Below are 22,804 nucleotides of genomic sequence, written 5' to 3' on the forward strand. Positions count from 1 at the left end.
AAAAACTTGGGCAGACGGGCCTGATCTACACAGTAGGGATGGAGTATGAAAAGCTCCGCTGAGTAGACTGGTTGTGTGCATTGACGGGCAGGCATTGTGTGCATAAAAAGAAAAAAAAAAAAACACCGTGCAGAGGTCACGGCACACCCTGGCTTTGCCTCATTGGTTGCCTGCCTTTTACCAGTCAACGGGCATGCGGTATCCACATGACAAGTTGGTTTGCAGCATCGGGCACTTCCATGTCGAGCACAGGGCTTTGCATTTCTCGGAGGCAGGTTACGCGGTGCAAAAATAACTTTTGAGGGACGGGTGCTTCCGTTTAATATGGAAATAGAATTCTGCTCGTGAAACGATGTTCACATTTAGATTTACAAAACCTGTTGAATATGAGATATTTTAAGACTTTCCAGGAGTCGAAGAACTGTTAGGTTACGTTATTTTGTGAAATGTGTCTCGTTAAGAACTATTTTGAGGGTTGACTCCTGGACGTTTTACGCCTCTTGTATAAATTGTGTAAATATCCTACGCCTTTTAACGTATGCTATGTAATTAGTTTAGCCACAATTCAGAGAACGTAATTTTGGATCATTCTTTCCTTTTTTCTCAAAATAGTTCCGTATGCTGATATGTCACTTACAGAAATAAAGATCATTGTGTTTACCGTACATCTAATACCATATTACGTAAACAAAATGTCTTTTTAATCTCTTCAGCATTTGAAATGTGTCTTCAGATCTCAGAATATACCACTTAAGAGCCAGGAAAATAGTGAAACTTTAGCACGTATGTTTATGTACGTAATTAAGTGTATACATTTATTATATATGTACATATGTGTACTGTATAAGCTGTTATTTTCACGAGGGTTTAATTTTTGGGAATTTCGCGAATTATTGTTCTACTGTGAATTTAATAATATGCGAAAATGTTGCCATGCGCAAGGGTGATAGTGCACTTACAATAGCCTTGGAATCAATACGCAAAAATAAAATCTTGTGAGAATGTCTGTGACCTCATTCGTGAAAGTATACATGCGAAAGTAACGGCTAATACAGTATGTTACTCGTGGATTTGTTGAAATGTGATAAATTCTAAAACTACTTCTCGTGTGCAATGTAACACTTTTTTACTGGACACAGGTTTGAAGTACTTATAATATTAAGCAAGGAAGTTTCCTTGGACAGAGAAACGCTCTCACAATGTAATGTGTGAGGTGTTTCATGTTATATATGGAATCGTCCCACTCTTTCGTATCCATACATAATGTTCCTGCTTTGTAGAGAACATGACAATTAGCAATTTCCTGTAGTAGTCCATATTCGTCTCGTATACCCGTGTACGCTTTGTTTTATTCATGTTTTTGTAGTCTGCTTCGTAATATGATCCGACAAACATAGCTTGCAATAATGTTCAGTAGACATTGGATGCCAGAAATTCGGCTCAACAAGAGCAGTTGCTATCTGCACGATTATTTTATGTTGAGGTGTGCCTGCTTGTCTTTTGAACCAAAAGCAGTTACCATGCATCTGCCGATCGCTCTTAAAATTCATGCAGGTAATGATAATGTACAATGTAAGAGCTGGTGTTCTCAATAGACAGCCGATATACAATGTATATATTTAAAGAGTCTGTTCTCCCATTGTACATGTACAGACGTGAAATCCACTCATATACAATATCAGTTGTTAGATTTGTGACAAGGTGATTTGGGAAAGTGGGACTATGAAAGTGATGATGACAGACAACATGGACTAGTTATTTCAAAGGTACTTTGTTAGTTATATTTGCCATACAGCAAGAGTAAAGGCTTGCGAGTTTGCACACTTGCATATTTGCACAGAATAAGTTTTAGCTACTCATAAATGCCATTTGCTTAAGAAAATAACAACTACTTGGTATGATTATATATCCCCAAAAGTGTTTGCATTACTCACGTGAACTCAAGAACGTGAACTCCAAAACGTGAACTCAAGAACATGAGTTTTTCTGCAATGAAAAATGCTACAATTTGATTAAGATCTGTCAGGAAATATTTTCACGGATTTCATAATTGACGTCAAACCTGTGCTTCTTTATGTTCATATGTTTCATGTGGTCTTTGTACTGCTGTCTCTATTGCGTATTCTCGGAATTTAACATTTAGCTGTTACACATTGATGTCAAAAGTCATTCATTATGGAATGACACCTATGATGCAAGTCATATAGATGCATTTTCATTGGTACGGGTTTGAATAATAACATTGAACATGTTCAAAGTCGTCTGCCTGTAATTCATGAAGTGAAGCCATAGGAAAGGCTGGGAAGGCAGATGAAACATGCTTCGAAGGAACGTACAGTTGGCCTGTATGTATCATAGTATCACCTTTGGAATTATGAGAACCTGCCTCTTTGCAGGTTGTATTTTTGATGTTCACATTTAGTATGTTTATATATTTTTTCGTTTCAATAACACGGTGTGCATTGCGGAACTTTTAGACAGGAAACAGAATTCAGAAACAGCTTGTACTAAAACGTATGAGAACCTGTCTCCGCATTACACTTCTTTTCTTTTCTTTTTTTTCAATGGGGGGGGGGGGGGGGGGGGGTGTGGGGAAAGGTGGATAAAAACACTCATATTGATGTACCCGGGAGAACCCCTACAGCTATGAATGGAACACCCGGGTGATCGAGGCCGCACAATGGAGGAGGGCTCCTGAGGTGTTATGCAACATTGCTTTATCATACTAAAACCTCTCCTTTTCAGCACAGCCAAACATTGTGAGGGCACAGCTGTGACTTGTTATGCTAATGCCTTACTACCAACGTATGATAATGAGCCCGGAGCTCTGCAGCCAGTAGCTACAGTGCGTGCATGCACACCAGTGTCCGTGGACACATTTTCAAGGGGGCTGGGCTTAGCAGCGTTCTGCCCTCCTTCCACATGCATGGCAAGGGGTCTTGTCATTCGACACCACTCTGGAGTGTGGAGTGTGTTGGCCTTTTTTCCCCCACTCCACCCCTCCTCTTCCATGAGCAGTCTGTGAAGTTATGTGGTAAGTGACAAAGTTTGTGAGGCACGCAGATTTCACTTGGGTTTACAGACCAGAGGTGGAGGTACAGCAGGTTGCCACAGCCATCTTGATTGTGAACTTTTACTGATGGTGAGGGACGTAGTCATTCCTGTGTTGGTAGTAACTTATAGAATTGTGTATGTCATGCTGGTATGGATATGAGGTGGTTCTCGTTACAAAGTTTTGGTGTCACGTGATGTTCGTTGATACACATGTTATTGTTTGTCGTGCTCACGAAAGTTTTGTCTTGTTGGTGCATAGTTCCTTGGTGTAGGCCTAAACTGCCAAATGTCAGTCCCCAGGAAATATCAAAGGTAACGGTATATCGTAAAAGCAGTAGCACCAAATTACCACGTGAACGTTCTGTGGTCATTGATGACTTGGGCGATTAACCTGTTGCAGGAAGGATTCAATTGATAATAGTAAGCAGGCTGTGGGGGAGGGGGAGGGGGGACAGGGGTGCAGGGGAGAGGATGGATGGATGAGATACCTTCCTAGAAACTAAAAGGTGTATAAAAACTTAACTTTAGGAATAGGATTTGTCTTCTGGTTGTATGTAAAATATATTAGATGTGTACTGTTTGAACCTTTGGTGTTTTCCAACATGAGTGACTGCTGACAACTATTCTGTTTGAATGAGGCTTGAGTGTTGAGAGTAATAAAGCAGAATTTACTCTAAAACCTGGAACATTCGCTGCATTAAACTTTCACTAATCGGAGCCAACGGCCTTTTTCATGGCATGAAATTTTCACGAATTGCCTCTGGCAATGAGTGCATTGTATAGAACTCTCGCGTGCATTTTACTTAAATTGCGTATCTTGGATCCTCACAAAATTCGTGAAAGTTCGTGAAAGCGTGAACAGTTCTGCTTTAACAGTATTCTCCATTTCTGAATATTTTGTTTCATTGTTTTTCCTGTGTTTGCTCAGAGACTCAGAAAGTACTGTCAGTAAACCAAAAATGTTAGTGGCATTTGAATTTGTGTGAGCCAAGATCTGCGAAATTAGAATGCAAGTTCTTGTCTACACTACTGTAAAGCAAGACATTTTTGCGAATCGGAGCCGACAGCCTTTTTTGTGCCATGACATTTTTGTGAATTGCTACTGGCATTCAAGGCATTATGTGAAGACATGAACTTTCGCTGTCATTTTAATTTCCCAAATTCTGGCTTTTGCGAGGTTTGCAAAATAAAAATGCATGCAAACCTTTCTGGTTTTACAATTGTATGCTCTGAATGCCAGTGACAATTCGCAAAAAAATTTCATGCCGCAAAAAACGACAATCGGCTCCATTTTGCGAAAATTTCATGCCGCGAATATATATTGCTATGCAGTTACGTCTGTTAAAAATGATGCGTTTGGTGGAATGCAGTGTTCTATTTGGGTGCTTCCCCATTTTTGAGCAAATGTGAAATACAAATCGTATCTATTTTTCTATCACGTAAAAGGAATATCTGAGCCAATACAATATAGAGTTTGATCAAAGCCCAGAAAATCATTCCGAATCCCGCATGAGCGTGTTGTCTTTTCTCTCGTAAAGCTTGTGAGCAATACGTGTCATAGTACTGTGAATGCAAAGTTGTGCATTTGTTTATATTGAATGTAAGTGCAAAATTTGTATGTGAACAAATATTCTAACATTTTAAAGTTGCTGCTGTATTGTTTAGGGATGAATTGCATTCATGTATTCTCCATCATTGCTTTGTATGAAGTGACGGTGATGCATCCTTTTGTCATTCATTATGTCAAATTACCATAAGGACCTGAATACATGTCAAGTCTCACACTGATGGCGTGAGACTCACACCTCGGGGTCTTTCTCACGCTGACATGCCCGTTGGGCTTTTTCTCGCGTCTCACAAAATAAACTCTCTTTAACACATCTTAACACACACATACAAAGAAAAGGAAAAAAAAAAGAGATTTCCAATAACCATTCCAATTACCATGATCACATTTTGAGACAATGTAGGCCCTATGTTTTTTTTTTGTGTGTGTGACAGAATAAGCCAAAATATTACATTTAGTATGCATTAGATCACACGATTTACAGTTTATTGAAAATGCTGCAAGTGGTGCGGACACACCGCAAAATTCACGTCTTGCTGCTCTCTGGCCTTGACATTTCTTGACCTGTGAAGTTAGAATGCCGTGTAAGAAAGAATCAAATGTTTGCATTTTGAGCCACAATTTCAAAAGAGCAATGATTGTCTTCCTTAGCAAATCAGGCACTCTGAAGACCAGCAGGGTACTGCAACACTAGCTCATTTATTGTACACGGTATTCAAAACAGGCCTGTCTGTGAGCAGTTATACTTGTAGGGAATGCAGGTGGTTCCCAATGAAAACATCATGATGCAAAATGATATATTGATATCCAATGGCATCATTTTCAAGTGCTATTTCCAAGTCATGGTAGCTGATTTAACTACACGTAATAACAGAAGAAGAGTTTGTGTTGATGTGTTAAAAGTTTGTGATAGCAGTAGGGTAGCAGTGCCAGTCTTCTATGTTGGTACTTATGTTCAGTGCAAACAGTGTTTTCAGGAATAAACTACAATGTATTATCTTTTTCAAGCTACAATAAAATATTGAAAGCTGCAAGATTTTGTGCTTGTAGGAATTAATAATTTCCATAGTTTGATGTTTAGTTTGTATCACAAAATTATCAGTGCAGTGATCTAGATGCTGATTATCATTATTTGTTGTTGATAGTAAAACGTGATTGCGGAAGCTCATTAAGTAGTAGCTACAGTGTAAAGTAAGAAGTATACGGGTACTCCGTAATAGTTTTGAAATGTTCAATAACATGTAGTGGAGTATTTCCAAGTATTGATCATCTTGGAAAAATTTGGAATTTCCAGCAATATGTTGCTGTCTGTTTTGATACAGGCATGTTGTACTGCAGTGTGCACATATCAAATATGTTATCACGTGATACGGTTTTCTTCATTGCATTGATCCTGTATGCCATGTTTTCCACACTGAGTACGGGCTTTACCAGTCACACATGCCTTTGTACATGGACAGCCATTGCTTATCCTGCGTACACTCTCCTCGTTCCACAGTCACTGCCCTCCCAGTGGCCTCTTTGCGCCAGCCTTGAATATATTACCCCAGCCGTTTTTCCCTACTGGCGTGTCAGAACTTTGGCAGGCAACCAAGTGCCCTCCACCACAAACAAACAACCCTCAGCCCAGCCACACAGCCATTGGCTTCCATCATGCCACCCAAGCGTGGGATTTCAGTTGACGACTGCATAATTACGTGGGGCTGTTCCATTACTGAGAGGGAGAGGGGGGTTGTACGGTGTGCTGCAGTTTGCCTGTCTGGTCAGACGCTAACATTGTGCCTCATATTTTTGCAGTGTTCATTGATAAAATTTCAAGTATGGTGAACGTTGGTCTGACTGACGTGATACGCCGTCGATAATCTCTCCCGAATCTGATTTTCACGTAATGCTTGTTTCTGTGTTAGAAACAAGAATGCTAGAATTTAGTGTTTGGTTGGAAATAGTCTGTGAATATTGTGCGACTAAATCTGGAGAACTGTCAAGAAAACGTGAAGCATGCCATTTTAAAGGAAATGTAAAAAAAATATATCACTAATGAGCAAGCAAGGTATACATATTGAAAGTTGTGATGTTTGTGTATACGGATAGACATATGAATAATGCAGCTATTCATCGTATGATGGGTTGCTGGTGATGTTTCGCACTAAATTGAAGTGTTGATGTATACGAGAGTGTTCAAAATACAGTAGATGAGCACGTTTCAGAGTTTGTGAGTGTGTGAAACTTCATTCGGAAATTCACTTGGACTTTAAAGGTGCATAATATTCAAAAAGCTCTAAAAGTGGAGACGTATTGACATTTATTAAAAAAAGAATACCTCTGTGAATGTCAGTATGTTGTTACCGGTGACATACATCTTGCTACTTGAAATAGTTCTGTAGAGCCTGTGACTTTAATAACGTGACATAGTACTCTACATTTTTTTCATTCAGGATTGAACACAATTATGATTTACATGGAGAGTTTTCGGAGATGGTATGGACTCTTACATTTACCTGAATGATGTATTGACGCATGTTTTCATTGATTCTCCTTGATCTGAGCCGTGGAGAAAACATTTGTACAGGAAAATGTGGAATGTGGCAATGTTTTACATTCAAAACCGAGTAGGAGTATAACTGTATTAAAAGTCCTATGCAAGTGTCACCCCTGTCACACGATAATGATTACTCTAACGATGCACGGGAATAGCTGTACTTTTGGACTTCTTGACTTCCCAGCTTCAAATGGTCTTAACTTCTCTATTCTTTGCTAAACTGCTCAGACTTTACTTTAATGTTACTACATTTTCACAGTTCTTCAAAGTAGCTTTTAAATGTTCTATATTGATATCTACTTCAATTTGTCTCTTTCTGTACCTTATGCAGCAAAAAGCAGTCAGCGAGGACTACTGGTAGAAGTCCCATCTAACTCGAGCAGGACGAGGGAAACGGCAGACCTGCTGGTGAGAGACTTTTACAAATGCTATCTCAGTGCTTTGTGGTCAATTGTAGAATGTCAGAGACATTGGGAAGAATGCAAAGGTCCCTTTTCTTGTGATCCCCAATTATTCATACTCAGTACAATATCTAACAGATGCGTAATCTTTATCAAAACAAGCTCAACACCAACAGAGCAATCAATTGATACTTCTTGACCTACATGATATTGTGCACAAAGGTTGCCCATGATCACCCTTTTCTTTTGCGAGTTGGAAATGTGCTCTCAGGCATGCCAGGGGGGTGTTTCATAAAGCTGTTCGTAAAGTTACGAACAACTTATAAGGGACTGGTGATCAGTTCTGATGTGCTATACTTATCAGAATTTCCATAATTCAGCACAAAAACTGATCACCAGTCGCTTGTAAGTCATTTGTAACTTTACGAACAGCTTTATGAAACACCCCCCTGGTCGTATACAAAAACTGGTTAACTTTTTGCTTAACAGTGAACCAGAAACATCAGACATTTGACGCATTTTTCTGAATGTAAAATGTATGACTGATTTCAACTCGCCTGAAAGAAGCATTTTCGCTGTGGAACACGTGAACATTTCTAAATCTTTTACACGGAAGGCCAAGTAAGAAAAGAAAATGATATGGGAATATGCTTGTACTTGTATTAGCTAAAAACAATAATTTTTCTGATTTTCATATACAACATACATGAAAAATTGTGAGAGCATGACATCATCAACTCGCTCATTTGAATATTTGTAAGGACTGGTCAAGAAATGTTCTAAAAAAAAGAAGATGAACTTTCAAAATGTCATATCTTCCTTATTTCTAGTCCGATTTTTGTCAATTTTGAAACATCCTGTAGGGAGTTTTTTCCTCTTTCTTTTGGGACTTATTCATATTTCGGGTGGATTTCCTGTTTTAAGTTGCCCCATTTACTTTTTTGATATTTACTACTTCTGGGCAGCCCCCCCCCCCCCCCCAAACAAAAGGAAAAAACACTGGAAACTCATTTACACCGTGATTTCATGCACGCATTGCGTTAGGTGCATATTCACGTCTGTTGTATGGCTAGCATAGAATCTTACAAACCAGGTGCTTTGTAATACTGTGGGCTTTATAGATGGCACGCTGTTGAGAACATCAGAACGTATGTCGTGAATGGACACTCTCGTACTCGTGGATGCATATAAATGGCTTGATTTCAAACAGCGATTATGTAAAGTACTCTTGCTCTACTATCGTGCTACTATGGTTGTGCCATTTCGCACCGTGAAAGATTATTAAATATGTACAAACTTACCCTAAATATTTTACAACCTAAACACACTTGCATTTGAGTCTCCATACTCTGAGACACTTTTACACATTAAGGAATAATTTGATTGTTTGAATTGAAGCTCCCAGGTTGTGCGGTATTCAAGCAGTCAGTAGTTCCATCCTTTAAAATACCTAGTCGGTCATGTTATGATATATACACTAACACAGTAGTACAGTCGTCAGTACATTATAAACAAGCACACAGCAGCACAGTAAAGTTCATTAATATGAAAAGGAAATAAGGTTTGTTATTCTGAAGGTTTGTTGGTCCAAAAATGAGGTTTGTTATTCTGAAGGTTTATATGTTTAGTATAGTAGGCACCTTTTTTTCATTTTTGGATGAACAAACCATATTTCATTTTTACCTTTTAAGAATACTTATTTGGATTAAGGAATCTTGGAATTACGAACCTTCTTTCATTTTAAGATTAATGATCCTTTGGAATGATGAACCTTTAGAATTATGCCACAAACTATTAGCATGATAAACCCTTCATTTTGGACCAATGAACATCTAGGTAAACATAATATTTGTATTTCAAAATAATGAACCTCTGGAATGATTATCACTAACCTTTCATTTTCAAATTAATGAACCTTTGGAATAACAAACATCACCCATGTATGTGGGTTTATGTAGATTGGATATTCCTGTTTTTGACCATACACTGCAGCTTGTCACATTTGGAATTAATGTATGTAGCAAGAGACTTGTAAAGGAAATATGGTAAAATTGCTACAAATTTCCTGTAGAGTTTAGAAAATGCTTCATTACATTTCATTTGAAATGATGAAGTTGATCTGTTTCACAAAGTCACTCTTTTGACTAAGTTAGATTTTTATGTTATTATAACACTGTGCTGTATCACAGCCCCTTTAACGAATTGCCGCAGTTGCTGCAAATTGAGTGATTTAGCTCTATAATGTTACCCCTCTATAGCTGCAGTCACGCTAGCAGAGGATCGGAAAGTTTAAGATTGTGATCTTTAAGATCTCAATCTCTTGCCAGTGTGATCACAAATTTCCCACAAAACTTCTCGCAAAACTTCTCACAAAACTTCTCGTTAAACTTCCCACTCCAACAAGGGATATTTCCCCCGACCCTGCCAAACTTCTTAATCTCTTTAACACAGCAAGTGTCAACGCTAGAAGTACTGAAACTTTGCGAATTTTGTCACTTGTCTGGTCCACCACCTGTTTGCGGCAGTGCCTCTGAAGCGCATAGTCATTGTGATATCATTAGGTGTGCATTGTTGTGTCACAATCACCAGCTGTCAGATGGTGTACTCTTTCTTCTTTCTTCGGCACGCGCACCAGTGACCCAAACTTCTTGATCCAAAGATCAAGAAGTTTCTCTGCCAGTTCGGACGGATGACCAAAGATCGAGAAGACTTTATGATCTTAAACTTCTTGATCTTTTGCTAGTGTGACTGCGGCCATTGATAAAAGGGATTAATAAAAAAGAAAAAAGCAGAGAATGTTGTCATGTATGTTCATGTAAAGATTGTAAATTGATGTGTTTGTTTAGAGTACCGATAGGTATGTTTTGAAAGAAAAAAAGAATTATGTTTTTGAAATAATACAGATCTGCAGCATTCCATAGCACATGGGGTGATGTTTGTTATTCCGAGGTTTGTTGTTCAAAAACAAGCAAATTCTGTATACCTAGATAGTCAGTAAATCTGAAAATGAAGTAGGGTTCTTTTATCTGAACATTTGGTGTTACTCTGAATGATCGTCATTCCAAAGGTTTGTTAATCCAAAAATGAAGTAAGGTTTGTTATTCGAGGGTTTCCATGTAGTCTGAAAATTATGTAAGGTTCATTAATCCAGAAGTGAAAGAAAGATGTGTACTAATGAACCTTATTTCATTATCAGATTAACAAAGCTTGGAAATAACAAACTTTTCTATTTTGGGGATTAAGGAACCTCCGAAATAATATTAGTTATCCCCTGCTTGTTCACGAAATACGGGCAAATATCTACGGTCTGGTGCCATATTCCATGAGGCCGAAGGCCGAATGGAATATGGCACCAGACCGTAGATATTTCCCGTATTTCGTAAGAACAAGCAGGGGGTAACGATTTTATCTTTTAGTGTAAGTGCTAACCTTCTTCTCGCTGATTTCCCTTCGTGAATGATGTTGAAATCGCCGGCTGTCAGCCATGACCATGTTGACTTAGGCTTACGTCTCGCGAGCTGATTACTGTATGCGCGCATACAATGTACTGTTTTAAATACTTACAAGCCATAAGATACTGCAGTATACGTAGCAGCCAGATACGTAAGTTGCTGTTGTCGTTTATCAAGCGTCTAGTGGTCTCAGGTTATGTGCGTAATACGCTTGAGGACCACGCGCTGTCCATTTGTTTTGTACAGGATTAGCGCGCACTTTCCTATTTAAGCGTCTTTGGTACACGCGCAGCTAGCTGTGTAATATGACGTCATATCACGGAATACGGAATATATTCAGTGGTGGATTTAGCGCATGCGCACAATATGACCTTATCACAGAATACGGGATATATTCAGTGGTTGATTGACCAATGAGATTACAGAACTCACGATCACTAAAAGATAATGAACCGTATTCAATTTTTTGATTAAGAAACAGAATTACGAACCTTCCAAATAATGAACTGTAACTACATATAAAGGTTGTACAGGAGAGGATGTATGCTGACGACGAAATGCTGCATAGAGTGTGTACAAGTGTGCATATCAGGTATGTTTGAGAACAAACTTTGACCCACACTTCACTTTGACAGTGTATCAAAAGTTGCTGCTGTGATGCAACTCACACAGAAATGTTCACTGTTGCAGCCTGTATGTTTTGGGGTTAACTACATTGTACAACTAGGATTTTACATCTGGTACCCTGTTTATACTCCGGGCGGGTTTCAGAGTCTCTTAGAGGAGGTTCGAAAGATCCCTCGAAAAAGCAGTCTCTTGTCTATTTATATTGCTCAGGCTGGTTTCGCCAAGCAGGTCCAACTGCCTCCGTTCCCATGGTAACTGAGCTCCCATTAGATACACAGCGCAAGCTTTTAAATTTCTATACATTTTTACTGCAAATTTAATTGAGTACGAAAGTGTGCAAGTTGTGCAGCGTTTATCAGCGATGGTTGGCCAAGATGGCTGGTTTATTCACGTTAGCTGGCGATGACCTTCAGGAATAACTTTGGGGTCAGTAAAAACAGCAGCTTCTTGACTTGAACCCCCCAAGCATTACTAACGTACTGCAGTCGAGGCTCTTTGAGGAAGCTAGAGCAGGCTCTGAAAGCACCTCATGCACTTGGTTTCAGAACCTGAACTGATCGGATCTCCTTTTCAGAATTCTGTCTGTTTATACTGAGCTGAAGGGCTGCTTGAGGCTGCTATATAGGACCCCCTTTTTGCTTGGTGTAAACGGGGTATTAGGTGCATATATCCCACAAAAATTGTCAAAATTATAAGTGAGAAAGGTGAGATCGTTACGAGGGGGGGGGGGGGAGTCATGGTATAATGCAAAGAGGAAACGAATGTGAGCTGTCTGCCTGCCACTACTACAGAACGCTTGGGATGTAGAATGTGTATGGAGTTGTAGATGTATGGTTACGAAAACAAGAGACTGTCCTTTATCCGCTTGTGCAGTGCACACTACCTAGGGCTGTATTTATCTAACTTGACAGATAGAACCATGTTTCGAAATGCATGTTGAAAGGCGTATACATAGGAATGTGATTTGAAATGTGTTTCAGGGTGCATTTATCTGCGAATCTTATAATCATGATTTGGGATATTGTCACTGCACAGCTGCCTTGCGCAGTTTAACCTGGGAAATTGGCTACAAACGTATCAAATCAGCTTTGCATTTGTCTACTTTGCAGAAAGGCATCTGTGCCTGTAATGCATTTTAAATCACTCTTACGTGTATTGGTGTTTCAAATCAGCATTTCTCACCATGAATGAAAACACCATAAAAGCATTTATCTATTGTTCGAGAACACCTTAACACTTTTGAAATGGTGATTTTGGGTACACCTCGGAAAATCGTAAGATATGCACCGTAGGAGAGTCTGAAATTTAAGATTTAGCCAACTGTTCTACTTAGTCCAAACCATTGCTAGGAGCATCATATGAGTCAGTTGGTTCTCCCAACTTGAGATGACAGCAGCCAATTTACTTCTCCTTCAAAGAAGTCCTTCCTCCAGGTTCAAGGAAGAGCTTTCCTTGTCACATCCTTTTCAGATGTGACAAGTTCCAACAATGTCCTCAATGTAAACAGTGCATTCATCTAAGTACTCATAAAAAGAAACCCAAACCTCTCTGATCAATTCCCATTGAAACAACAATGAAATAATGCTGAAAATTAGCCAGAGCATAGTTCCACTTTGTGCATAAACATCTTTGATGTAATGAAAAAGGTTGCTCCCCAGCACATCCCACCTGATAGTCAAAATGTGTTTATTAACCCGTTGCTTCCAAGATTACTTGATTTCCTATTTCTTCAAATCAGGGGGCATCCATTTCCTGTAGACAATGGGTTAAAACCTGGCATCCACTAGGGTGCGGACAAGGCACAGAACAAAAATATTGTAAATCTGCATTCATTCAGCAACCTCTCCGCATGTTCTTGAAAGATTCCGTTCCCTGTCTTTGTTATTCCTGAATATTTCCTGGCATATCCGCACTTTCAGGAGAGGGCAAAATTTCCCCTTCTAAATTTTAAATAAGGCCAAAATTTAGACATATGGAAATGAACTTCCTTACACATTCAGTGACTTGTCTGCATTGTTATAAGACCATCATGAGGACATCATGCCATTCTGTAACCCTTCCTCTCTTCTGTTCAAGCACTTCTGGAAGCACCTGCTGTGTGGATAGCATCATGAAGGCAAGTAAGAAGTGGTAGTCAACTAGAATGTTTCTCTTTGAGGAAAGCATGGACCTGATGCAGATCTTTGCAAGTGTGCTGTCAAGACATGGAACCGTCTACAGGTTGCAACATTGTATTGCTATAACCTCAAAAGTAAATTCAGTTTAATTCCAATAAAATACAAGAAGTCAGAGAAGGGGGTTGTGGGCAAGGATCCCATTCCTCAGCCAACCACCTCTTCTTCTGATGAACCAGTGAAAGTCAACATTCCCCAGGGCCTGAAGACTGGGGCAAAGCTGAAGATCATACTAATTAATAGTTTCTCTGTCTGCAGTTCCCACAAGGAAGAAGCAGACCCTTTTAGCTCCTGGAAAGTTTATTTTCAGTTTAAATAGGGATTTTTCCCCTCTTTGGATAACCTGTACTCTATACAATTGTTTCATTTGTTACATTTGTAAAAGTGATCATATGATATTCACTGTACATCTACAGTCACTACTGAAACAAAGCAACCAACAACATTGACTCTGAATGAGGCGGTTCCAAGGAGGTGACGGATACCCCAATGTCCGATTTGCTGGAGGCTGGTAGCAATGCTCAAGAGGAGGAGGAACCAGACATGTCTGCTAGCAGGCATACAAGGCAAAAAACAAAACAAAAACACAGTTTGCACGGAATCAGTTACTTTGCATTGTTTCCCCATATTATTGGTGTATCTAGGTGGTTGTTGGAAAATCATTCTGATTGTCCCAGTCCATGGTTTTACCACTTTTGGTATCATCCAAGATGTATCTGCACTGTCCTGCTATGATCAGTACTTTTCGCACATTTTGTACCCTTCCTGATTGATTCCTAGGACACTTCCAGGTATGTCTGCAGTCAGTTTTGTGGTAACGTCCTAGAAAATTATGATTTGCACACTTTTTGTCCCCGCCGAACGAGTTCGAGCAGGGGACTATGAAACGGGCTCTGTACGTGTGTGTGTCCGTGTGTCCGTCCGTCCGTCCGTGTGTCCGTGTGTCCGTCCGTGTGTGCGTCCGTGTGTGATCAAAATCTTCAATTTGCTACTTCTCTGTCATTTATGAGCCAATTTTGATTCTGTTTGCTTTATATGATAGCACTACATGGGAGCTTTGAAACTTCTACACAGAATTTCAGTAGTGACCTTTGACCTTGACCTTTGACCTATATTGTACATTTTGCAACAAAATGCTACTCCTTTGCCATTTCTAACCCGATTTCGATTCCGTTTGCTTTATGTGATGGCACTAGGTGAGGGCTTCAACACTTCTACACAGAATTTTGACCTTTGACTTCTTTGACCTTTGACCTTGATTTTTTGACCTGTATTGTACATTTTGCTACAAAATGCTACTCCTTCGCCATTTCTAACCCGATTTCGATTCCGTTTGCTTTATGTGATGGCACTAGGTGAGGGCTTCAACACTTCTACACAGAATTTTGACCTTTGACTTCTTTGACCTTTGACCTTGATTTTTAACCTATATTGCACATTTTGTTACAAAATGCTACTTCCGGCGGGGACATATATTACGCACCGCGTAATTTCTACTTTTCCTTGTTCCTCATCTGGCATGGAAAGAAAGCCCAAATGACATAATTCATTTCTGCAACCTTTCCTAATCTTTTCGGGGCTCTAGTGGACATATCCCTTAAGGCCTAGTATCTATACATATAATACGCGAAGTTGTTGTTGTTGTCGCGGCCTTATGTATTTCCTGTTTTATTCCGGCATTGCTGGATTGTCTATCTCCTCCCGAGCCGTCGGCTCCGGGCAGCTGCGAGCGGTGCTGTCGGCCGCAGGAGAGTATCCTGCATCGAATGGCGCGGGTTTCGTCCCCGCTCCGCCTCCGTGTCGACGTCGAGGACAAAAAAGAAAAATTAATTAGATAGATGCATAATGCATTTTTGTGCGTGACGAAAGAGCCGAGCGTTTTAATATTCACCAATCCTGCGCTGGACTCCTACTTTCTCGATAGTGCATCTTTTAGCTTGCAGAGACAGTGCAGGGATATAAGGATGATGGGTGCAGCGAAATCTCTGACATTTTCCGGCGGACACGCACGCACGCACACAATGTACTCTCGGGTGGGTACGGTATGCCAGTGTGTGGCCTGCGCCTGTGTATGTATTGACGATGGTTACAAGAAACACTATCTGCTTGCGCGTGATATGGACTCTCATAATGGTATAATACACGGCGCGGTCGTATCACAGGGGCATTTACGTACAGTGACGTTCGCCGTGGCGTGCCCTAATGAAAACAACGAATGCTGTTATTTTATTGTATTTTGCACAACTGCAGGATACTATGCAGTTCAGGTACGTCATTTAGTGTACTCTCAAGTCGGTTATCATTGTACTCAGACTGTTTAGGACGGCTAAATATCCACTTAAATTTTGTCCTTGCCGATCGTATCCTTAGATTACACGCGCCGCTGTCCATTCGTTTACTGCAGAGCTGCTGTAAACATGAATATTCATAAGATGATCAAGCGGACGTAGAGGAAACCCTTGCCGACCGCCTTTTTCTTTTTTGAATTTCCAAGTGGAAATAAAATGGGTAGTTCTATGGTCCCATCACACCAAGTTTTGGTGATAAAAATAAAAAAGAGGGAGCAAATGAAGACAAAAAATTATTTTCTTTCTCCCATAACGTGGGAAAAGAGTTATAAAGAGAAAATACGAGGCCCTGAGATCCATGGAATTCCAACAGGTGCCTACTTATTAAACCTAATGACTATGATATGATCTCCCCCTCCACAAATAATATTGGAGATTACTGTATAGTGGTAATATAATAATAATAATAATAATAATAATAATAATAACAATAATAATAATAATAATAATAATAATAATAATAATAATAATAATAATAATAATAATAATAATAATAATAATAATAATAATATAATAATAATAATAATAATAACAATGGTAATAATAATAACAATAATGATGATAAAATGTACCTGTGTCTGAAGCAGATAAACGGGTGGTTCTATGATCTATCAAACCAAGGTTTGGTGATTAAAAAAAAGAGAGCAAATGAAGACGAAAATATTTTATTTCTCTCAGCACAATAGCAACAATAGTCCTGCTCAGCACAATATTACGTATGTTAGTGCAGTGAAGCAGTTTTGGACAGTTTGTGCAGGACTGTCTTCAGAAAGGCTTTTTATCAAGAGCAAAAGGGGGAAACAGACTTTTTTAACAAATTAACATTTCCGCCTCCCTATGTTGATCATCCCTATATTATGACTCTACTCTCTCCTCTCCCCTAAATAATAATAATAATATTAGTAATAATAAAAATGATAGTAACAATAACAATAATACACTGAAATAATGATAAGAGAATAGGCCAATGCAAATGAATGGGGAGGGGTGCTATGATCCATAACTAAGAGTGGGCGGAAGAGACGCAATGTTTGAATTACGAAATATCAATGATAATGAAGCTTTTTGAAATAAGTAACCTTGAGAGTAACCTTGACATGACGGACAAAAAGATTCACTATCCTTGACCGATAAACTTTTTTTCTTAATTCCCTTGAGTCATCCCCATGTCAATAAATTATATATAATAATAATGAAACCGAATGACTATGATCTCCCTCAAAATAATGATAATGATAATAATCATAATCATAATCATAATCAATGATTATAATGATGATAAAAACAATAAACAGTATCAATGAGATAAACAGGCGGTTCTAGCTCCATCAACCCAAGTTTTGATTATGAAAACAGAAATGAGGAAGCAAATGAAGATGAAAATATTCTTTGGGTATTTCTTCTCTCATAACATGGTGAAGAAATATTAAAGAAAGAATACGAAGCCCTCAGACGTTTCTTATACTTATAAAGCCTAATGACTATGATCACAATAATAATATAACAGTAGGGTCATAATAAGAATGATAATATGATAATAATAATGATGATGTTTAGTCTGAAGCAGATAAACGGATGGTTCTATGATATATCAAACCAAGTTTTGGTGATTAAAAACAAAATCAGGGAGCAATTAAAGACGACAATATATTTTTTTCTCATAACGTGGGAAAAGAAATAGGAATAAAAAAAAAAATGCGATGCCTTGACCCTCGGGTGCCTGCATGGATGCAAGAGCAGGGGGTATAATTAATATCAAAGTCATAGTGTCAATAGTATCTCCCAGTTCAGACGGGAAGAATCTGTGGGCAGAACTTTTGGAGAATCTCATAAGCGTTTTTTGGTGATTTTTCCCTGAATGTTTGTTTGTTTGTTTGTTCTGCTAGGGCGAAAATGTGTGTGGGGGGATGGTGGTCATGGGTAGAAGAGAGCACAAGTGACGAAAGAATGAGAAAACTTTTCTTTTTATTTCATCGATAAAAAGTGCAAAATCGTATATATGAGAGAGAGAAAAAAAAAAAAAAACCTCAGACCCGTGGATTTCCACGGGTGCTGCTAGTTTGACAATATTAACCCATTGAGGATGGGCTGATTTTGCTACAACACGCATTTCCTATAGACACTTGCCCGGGTACGGTATACTCGGGACTCGTCCTGAACGGGTTACTATAAAAGTGGATATTTTTGCGCGACTAATTTTTCGCGCTTGGCCGGGTGAGAAGAGTTTCGTGTGTTTTTAATTCCGCGGAATCAAGACATCAAGTACAGGAACATACGGCAAGTGAAAATATTCGCATGCTTTTATTTTTGCGCTAGTTTCTGTTTGCGCGAAATGCGCGAAAATTTCCACTTTTACAGTAAAAGAAAAAGTTTGTTGATGCACTCATCGCAACACAATGAAATCAATGCTTTTCCAAGTGTTGATGATGGGTCATTCTGGTCACCTGGTCCATGCAAGTTCATTCTTTGACATGTGATATGATTTCTCCCTTGAAGTGATAATTTTATCTTTTTGCAGGGTTGAATAAACGTCTCAGATACATAAATTGACTGTTTACTGTTTGTATTTTAGGTCAAAGGAAAGAAAAATAAAATCATGATGTTTGCAATTATAGCAAGAGTTTGTTACGTGAGACTAGCTTCTAGACATTTTGTCGCTGTTCACATGCAAAGAGAGATCATGCAGTGGTTACGCTTCATGTTCACAGTATGTTTGGAACCCGAGGACTGCTAGTGTGGGGCATTCTTTTGTTCAAAGTTCTCCCTCTCTCATCGTCACAAGTCTAGCACCTTGTCTTTTGTGGAAATTATTGCCAAGTTAATAGTATCCACTGTTGTCAATCTTTTATTTCTATTTGTCAATGAAAATTTTGCTTCAAGAGATGTAGAGATATTGGTTGTTAGCAGGTGGCCCTTGTCTGTGGCAGTATAAGGATGTTTTTTGTTCATCATTCATAGGGAGGGGGAAAAAGTAACAAGTGAGAAGGGAAGACGAAATCTGAAGGAATCACTCGCTCAGCAAACTGTCTTTTACAATGGCCAGCATCAGTAATCATCATCACTATTAAAAAAGCAAAGCACTTGGTCCTTTGTAGAACATTCAAAACTATGGAATTGTCATCATCAGTCGAGATGAACACGTCAGCAAACAAATTACAAAGTATGACCATTCCATTGGTTGTGAGAGAAACGTAGGCCATGTAAAAAATATTATTAGTCTCTTGTCCCCGTCCGCATTGTTTTGTAAAGCCACAGCATCAATTTTTTTTTTAATGGTAAAAAAGATGAAATTTCGCACGTGCACAGTCTACATATCGTACCTTTTGAAAACGACTGGAAATTAGACTACCCGAATAGCTTTGTGCAGTAGATCGGCCATTTTTAAAATCCATTGTGTCAACTGTATCCTCATACCAAAGGAATTGAAGTGAAAATCTCGAAATCCACTTCATTGCAACAGCAAAACTCATCACCATGTAGCAAAAAATGTAGAATTCAGAAGTTTTTGCATCATTCTAACAATGGTCTTTGAGTGTGCTTGTATACAATCGCGGAGTGGCACATCATTCACAGTTGTAAAACCATGATATGCACATATGATGGATGGATCTGGAGATGTCACGTGATGGACCTTTTCAATGGCATTGCGAATAGAGAATTTACTTGTGGTGCGTATGGATTGCATATAAATGTTTACATTCAGTCATTAGCGGTTGGGTCCGTACGCTGGCGGTATGCTTCATGCAAATGAATGAGGTGATGTGCCACACACAAAGTCACACTTTCGCAGTTCATTCGTGCACTTCCGGTAATGCGAATTTACTGTGCAGCAGGTATGGGCAGAGCGCATAGGTGGTAATCATATCTGCAGTAAAAGTGGAAATTTTCACGGTGTTAAAATTTCCGTGCAACCAGAAGCTAGTGCGAATATTTTTGCGTGCCATATGTTCCAGTACCTGATGTCTTGATTCCGCAGAATTAAAAACATGTAAAACTCTTCTTACACAGCCAAACGCGAAAAATCAGTTGCGCGAAAATATCCACTTTTACAGTAATTTTCCCCTTTCTATCTTGACTAAAATCTTCTCACTTAACATTATACATTTTCAGAGCATAAAGTTGGCATTTCTTAACCTAACATATGTAGCAGTTACTAAGAAAACCTTTAAAACTATTGTAGTTTCGAGGTAGATTTTATAATCCTGTGTTATGATCAGATAGAGCTCATGCTGTGCACCGGCACCTAGCATTGTCGAATTGTTATGGAAATTAAAGCGACCACTGCCGTTTGAGTTTTTACATGCGATATAGTGAGATTAAAAAAAAAAAAGGTGTCCGCATTCTCCTTGTTTTCAACAAGTTAGGAGGAGAAACTAACATTTTTTTTTATTTGGTTTTACTACAAATAACTCAAAGCAAAACGAACAAAACTTCCTGTACAAAATTCTGCATGCTTGAAACAAAACAGATGAATTTTCAACATGAAAATAAACGCACTTGAAAGAACTCATGTATACACAGAATATTTCACGAGGGTTTTATTTTCGCGAATTTCGCAAATTGGATGCTATTCACAAATTTAAAAACACACAAAAATATGAACTCTGATTCCAACATGAAAGCAATGTACATGCATACATTTCTCTGTTCAGTACTGTATACTCCACAATTGGGAATTTAACCACTCGCGAAATTGTCGGAAAGCCCCGAACAAAATTAACAATGTTTTTAATCGTGCCCCTAGATTTGGACATTTTTCATATCTGTTCCTCTCTTCGTGCCATAATCTTGATAATGGCGGAATGATGTGAATAGAATCAGAATTCAAAATAGGAAGTCTTTTTACCCATCACAGGGAGAATTTATATCATTCTTATGATTCGATGTAGTATGAATGCTGAACTATTATAGTGATACGTTTACTCCTTCGAATAAAATGCATGTTAGGGTACACGTAATGAAAAACGAAAGTGATAACCGCATTTCTCAATTTATTACTGGTGCCTAGTGCTTGTATTTGAATTGTAATTAAATATGAATAACCACACTGGAGTGTTATATGGGATTAGATGGCTTGCACCTCATGTTCAAACACCTACACTCCGAACCATGCCTTTTTGGATGATAAAAACTTTCTGTCACCTATGATGTACAAATGCATGTTTAATAAACATCATCTTTTAGGGTCCTGAGGTTGCATGGTCCGTGAATACTTCATAATTTGCATGTGGTCTCTGCTTGGAAAGCTCCGTCAATGCTGTGGTTGCAGTGTATGCTTGTTCACAGTACGTACCAAACTTTTGTGCACAAATCCTGAGTGGCAGTTCTATTCAGTGTACCCTGTACTGTGCCACTACAGTAGACCTTGTGCAGCCTGCATAATCCCTGGACTATTCCACTTGCTAGGCGGGGGGAAATGCATTCATGCCTAGCTTAGACAGTGAACAAACCTGCCCTGGTACACTGATTGCACTGAAAAAAGAACACAGCTGGAATGCTGGCTCATTATGCACACGTCCCCGCCTACGCAGTGTACGGGGATCACAACTGCCCTATATGTTGTGCACGTAGCTCAGTTGTTCACTCTTGTGCGCAGATGGCACCTTATGTGCACATGCACAGTTTACGTGTCCATATCTGACTCTGTACCGACTGGTATCGACGGCAAGCGTGTTTCTACAAACTTTGCACTGCGCTCTAAGTTATTCGCATCAGAGGTATGTGAAAATGTTATTCTGATGTAGAATATTAACGTGAAGTTCAATATTTTATTTCGTGTTTCACGAACAATACACTTATGCAGCTTGGGAGCCTGAGTCGGTAAGTATTTTGCGTCAATCGTGAACTGTTTGTGAAGCTATTCATCTTAACGTGTTTAATCTTTAAGAGAAAATTATACATGCAGTGGTTCAGTAGCAACATGCTTTCTGCAGTCAACGAGGAAACGTAGAATTCTCATCTCAGCCTCAGTTGTGTACCTGCCCCGTTAGGTCGGGGTGGGATATCGAGCTTCAATGCCTGGGTGTGCATGTGACCGTACAACACGGCTCAGTGTATGCCTTACTATTATACAGCAGGTTCACGTACAGCTTTCTGTCTGAACGATGCATGCCTATCTGCTGCGTGCAGTCATGATCATTTAAACGTGTCTTGGCAGCTGTGAAATGTGTACGTTTCTGGATTTGATACAGTAGTAATGAAATAGACTTTCTTTATGCGCTGTGTTGTAAAGGTGTTTGTTTGTGTATGTGTGTGTCTGTGAAAAATGTGTTTGCGTTTGTTGCTATTCGCAATAATTGATGAACATTTCCCCGAGAGTAGAAAATAAGTCTAAAAAGTCTGGTGTATATGCACACACATTACATGATATCATCATTTCTCTTCCAATTTCTGAGCGTTGGTATAAAATCGTAATGTTATCTGCAAACATTCGGTATGATCCATGCTGTTGTCTGTAATGTTGATGAGAAAGGTATACCTATTTTTATGCAAGCTGACTATTTGTAAAAGTAGGAGAAAAATAGATTCTATCAGTGGTACGTGAAAGCCTGACATATACCATTCAAGATGGATACATAGGTAGGTGATACAGATAGGGGAATGCACGATTTGTTCATTCTGTAATGTGTAATATGTCCAATT

The 22,804-nt window shown here is 39.0% G+C and overlaps 1 protein-coding gene across 3 annotated transcripts in view; it reads left to right on the top strand.

Moving 5' to 3' along the window:
- The first annotated feature begins 2,699 nt into the window (after positions 1–2,699).
- The window catches only part of LOC139716189 (uncharacterized), a 42,724-nt gene continuing 22,619 nt past the window's right edge, over positions 2,700–22,804 (top strand). Inside the window, exons 1-2 of one of the 3 annotated variants that reach the window (XM_071627756.1) lie at positions 2,700–3,142; positions 7,492–7,568. The gene's annotated coding sequence lies outside the window, so the exon portion shown is untranslated. Of the gene's footprint in view, positions 3,143–7,491; positions 7,569–21,800; positions 21,880–22,804 lie in introns of those variants that run through there. The other 2 variants (XM_071627757.1, XM_071627755.1) reach the window with 2 other exon arrangements.

The sequence above is a fragment of the Diadema antillarum genome, unplaced genomic scaffold (genome assembly GCF_040938485.1).
Source record: "Diadema antillarum isolate AM-2024a unplaced genomic scaffold, OU_Dant_1.0 scf00000062, whole genome shotgun sequence".
Taxonomy (NCBI): Eukaryota; Metazoa; Echinodermata; class Echinoidea; order Diadematoida; family Diadematidae; genus Diadema; species Diadema antillarum.